The 4,830-nt window shown below is 34.7% G+C and overlaps 1 pseudogene; it reads right to left on the minus strand.

The window, feature by feature from the left end:
* The window catches only part of LOC105811772, an 18,709-nt pseudogene extending 14,260 nt beyond the window's left edge, over positions 1–4,449 (minus strand).
* Between the last annotated feature and the right edge of the window lie 381 nt (positions 4,450–4,830).

Below are 4,830 nucleotides of genomic sequence, written 5' to 3' on the forward strand. Positions count from 1 at the left end.
AATAATGTACTCTGAATCCAACAGAAGCAGAAGGAATAGGGAAAAATTTAAGCTAAATACAAGCTTTAAGAATGGCTTCATTAAGGAAGTAATCCTTAAACTGAATCTCCAGAAATTAGTAAATTTCTTTCGATCACATGTAGCGAAGAGGAATTACAGACAAGGAGAGTCACAAAGGCACAGATATTAAAGAGCATGATAAATTAGAGGATGTAAAAGGCTGGTCTGAGAACAAGGAATAAGCAGAAAAAGGGAGAAGCAGAAGCCAAGTGCAAATGCTTTTACGGAGTTTGAACATGGTTCTGTTGGCAATGAGGATCGAATGAAAGACATTAAGTGTGATCATAGTATGCTCAGGTCTGCATTTTCTGTACTTTATAAGGCTGTTCTGTAGCAGTGCTTAGGGAGAATTGAGATTCAGTGAGACTAGAAGGAACACTGGACGGTAGACTATTGAAATAGTTCAGGACATAAAGAATTGCAGTAGACCAGGAGTAGTTGTAGTGCAAAGTAGACGATGAATTCAGGAGGTATTTCAGAGACTAAAATCTATTCTATTTGGTGACAAACTATATGTACTTAAGTAGGGGAGAGGAAGGAATTTCAACAACATGTAGGTTTCCATTTTGGCCCCTTATACAAAGTAGAGAAAAAAGAGCAGGTGAGATGATGAGGGTGGGCAAGAATCAGTCTGATTCTGAACATACTAAATTTCAGATGGATCTCCTATATTTAAATGTCTCATAAGCAATTTGAAATATGCATTAAGCTGGCATAAAATGGGCATTCAATAGATATTTTTCCAATGTTGAAATGAAACATTTTAAGTGAAATGTAGTTGGTCCAGCCTAACTTGCCACACTTGCAGTATGTTTCAACTCTTCAAAGATAAGTCTTGCACTCAGATCACATGCTATTGGTGTACTAGATAATGCATTCTGTCTCCTAGCAGAGCTGCCAGTGCTAAATTCTATAATACACAACATACTTGTGGCCCAGAACCAAAATCAACAGTGCAATGAATGAGAAAATAGCTCTGAATCGTCTCCCTGACAGAACCCACATGGGGTGCCACTTTTGTTTGGTATAATTTAAAAGGTATACTTTCACTTCATTCTGATAAATGTTTAACCTCTATACTTGAATTAGAAAATCTTTAATTTAGATGTAATTTCCAAAGACATAATGCATAAAAGAGAGAGATGTGGTGGCGAAAAATCCATTTTAAACATGGGCCTGGGAAACAGAGAGGCATGATTTATTTAAGCTAATACTTAAAGCTAATACTTTAAACTAATACTCTGCTACAGTTCTAATGATGTTGCATAGCTACTTCACAAGGTGAATGGAAAAAGTACTTATCCACAGATTTTCATTACGATAAAATATAATTTAGTGTAGTCCATTTACTAATTATTGTATGATTAAATAATCCATACAAATTAAATAATTTACTGTGCATTAGAAGGTCATATTAAAAGAAACTCCATGAGAATTTGTAGCATGAATGAGAATATTTTGTATTGATAAATTCCTTACTCTTTGAGCTAATAAGAAAATGATATTTATTTCTTGTGGGTCATAAAAACACTTATAACACATGAATTTTGAATATCTTCTGAGACTGATGAGAATTAATAAAAGAATCATGAATTCTATATGAGGTTACATTATAAATTAATAGAATTTAAAATATGTTTTTCTTCCCATTTCAATACTGATTTATTGCTTTGATATCAATGTCACATTAAATAATGTAAATATAATTATAACAGAAATAATTACATGTCTGAGTATAAGATCCCTGTCAAAGGAAGAAAATTATTGTGTGTATTTGAGAATACTTAATTCTTATGTATACAATTTGTGCATCTCTCTTAGTGTGTTTATCTAAAAAGAAATGCCACATACTAAACTAAATATGTCTAAAATCCTTGTTTCCTATTCTTCCTAATACTAGTAACCATGAAGAAACTCAGAGAAAAAGACCTCATTATTAATAGCGGCAAAATTCACTAATGTAACATTTAAGATAGGCCATTTATTTCATTAATCCTGAAAATCCCACATAGTGGTAATATTATTGACTCTATTTTACAGGCAAGAAAAATCACACTTAGAAAGAAAATAAATGCTTTGCCCCAACATTACATACTTAATAATTGGCAGAGTTATCTTGGCCCCAACCATCTATAATAATTCAGAGTTTAAATCTTAATATTTGTTCTCTACTCCAAAATGCGCTGAGAAAATAGAATGCTGCTGCAGAATGACTATGCTTCTGTACTTCCACCAGTAGGACGTGCTCTTTGTGTTATACCATAGGAATGGTAATGTCATTTCAGTGACCCAAGCGCTATCTCAGCCTACTTCTTGCTAGCCAGTAGCCATCCCAAGGGGCAGATATACAGGTGGTGTCTGCAACTTTGAAGCAGAATTATTTGTGACTTAAAGGAAAGAACAATAAATAAGAAGTCAGTGTTTCCTAGTTCTACTCCTTATTTTGCCAAGTGACCTCAGTTAATGTTTAGAGAAGTCAAACCAGGTAATCACTCTAGACCTCTCTTCCCTGAGCTGAGACATGAAGGAGTTGAGACAGATCGTCTCCAATTTCTCTTTCCAGGCTTTGATGCTGTCCTTTGTAGAGACCTAATATGTCCCAGCAGGATTCAATGTATGTCCTAGGTTTCACTCATGGAATGAATGGGGAACTTCTACATGCCACATGGTTAGCACAGTGAAGGAAGACAATGTTATATTATATGGTTTATAAGAGACGTTAAATGACTAAAAGAAAGGTGATTTGGTTTTAAAAGTTGGAGCTTGGCTCAGGATTCAGATGGTGAATAATTCTAAACAAATATTTATTTTATTCACAGCAATCTTATCATTTCAATTGGTCACCATGGACCAAGGTCATGCCCATCATCAAAATCACTGATGGAAACTAACATGGTTAGGCAAGACCGAAATAATCTGTTGCTGTGGCTGTTGGTGAAACCTCGATATAATGCATTTGAAATTAGACTCTGCCCTCGTAGAGAATCTAAGTGAATTGTCGAATATGAACCTCATTTCTCGAAGTATGGGTCAGTAAGCTCAGAATCAGAACTCCAGACCTTCTGAATCTGCCTGATATGTGACTTTAACTAAATGTCTTGAAAATGCCCTTACGGTTACTTTATTAGAAAACAGGTATGCTATTCATATACTATCACAGGGAAAATTTTCTTACACAATAGGCATATTATTAATGTAGCATCATAGGAAAATGTCACTAATTGCAAAATATTTAATATCAATTATTGAGTTCTACTTATAACCATTATTTGAAACTTTAAAGAAGTAATAAGACAGTTTCATTCAGGTGAGCATACTAAGGCAAATCTAGGCAAACAGGATTTTTTGAGTATGGAGAACAAAAATTAATCTTTTCAAGGGGAAGGTAAGGATATTCAAGAACCTAGCTAGATGCAGTTTTAAAAGGACTTACTCTATGTCCTATGAGTTATTCTTAATAAATATTCAAATAACATTTTCTTATGCTCTCTGAAGTATATTTCTAATGAAATATCCATACTCGCCCTCTAGATGTTCTACCATCAAGATGACCCTACCATTAGGATTTCCAGTTCAGTATGAAATCCGTCAGTTAACAGTTTTTTTTTTTATTATTATTATTATTCCAGGGTATTGTGAGGGTACAAACATCATAGCCATACTCTGTGTCTTTGCCTCACCCAAGTTAACAGTTTTGTTCAAAGGTTCTGGAAACAGGGTTGACAATTAAAAGATAAGTCATAGTTTCATATGCAGCTGAGCTAAAAAAAAAAAAAAGAAAAAGAAAAAGCATATTTCAGAAACACTATAGATATGGAAAAATAAAACTTGAAAAATCAATGAAGTTTTAAGAACATTCTTGAGAGGACTCTATTCCACTGATGAAGTAGTAGATGCTAGAGCTAACAACAAAGCAATTAGTTGATGCTTTGTTTTTGAGGACCTACAGGCAAGGCATTGTGCTATGCTGCTTCCTAATTGATAAAATCTGATTCTATTTTAGAGTTTTCAGTGCCACTAATATCAATTCTAAATCTCCAAATTAAAACAATGATATGTATTCAATAATCAAACTAGTAAAAATGTGGCACCTGAAACCCTTTATGTAACTTAATTATTATTTCTATTATTATTCTTATTTAAAAAAATACCACAGCAGTGATACTAACCAACATTCTTATCTCACATTTCCTTGACCTTGTAATTGCCAATGACTTTCTTTTCTGTCTCACCAACCCATGAAATAAATGGGTTTCTCAAAGAGGTGCTTCAGCCCTTTACGCAGGAGCATTTCATGGTTTCTAAACGCTAGTACAGACCCACAACCACAACTACAATTACCTCCACCCATTGCTCCACGTGGTGGTTGGGAACCACTCTAACATCCATCTTGTAACCTCCCAAGGCAGAGCCAAAGTTATCTTCTCTTCTGTAGCTTTTTCTTCCCTCCTCATTCCTCTGTATATTACAGTGGAATTCACTGCCATCTTTCTTGCCACATTATGAAAGTAGGTTGATTCATTTCTTCTCTTTTTCTCTTTTTCTCTTCCCTCCTTCTTTCTCCCTTCTTTTTCTCATTGTCCTCTATCTTTCTTTCTCTCTCTTCCCCTCTTTCTTTCTGTCTCTCTAGGTGTCTCTCTTTCTCCATCTCTGTCCTTCTCCCTCTGGTCTCTGAGCCAATTGACTTACTCTGTGGTGTTCACTTTTGTGTCTGCAGCATATACCAAAGTTCCTGGCACAGAGTAGGTATTCAATAAATGTTGTTGAATT

This window comes from Propithecus coquereli, unplaced genomic scaffold, assembly GCF_000956105.1.
Source record: "Propithecus coquereli isolate 6110/MARCELLA unplaced genomic scaffold, Pcoq_1.0 Scaffold24, whole genome shotgun sequence".
Classification (NCBI taxonomy): Eukaryota; Metazoa; Chordata; class Mammalia; order Primates; family Indriidae; genus Propithecus; species Propithecus coquereli.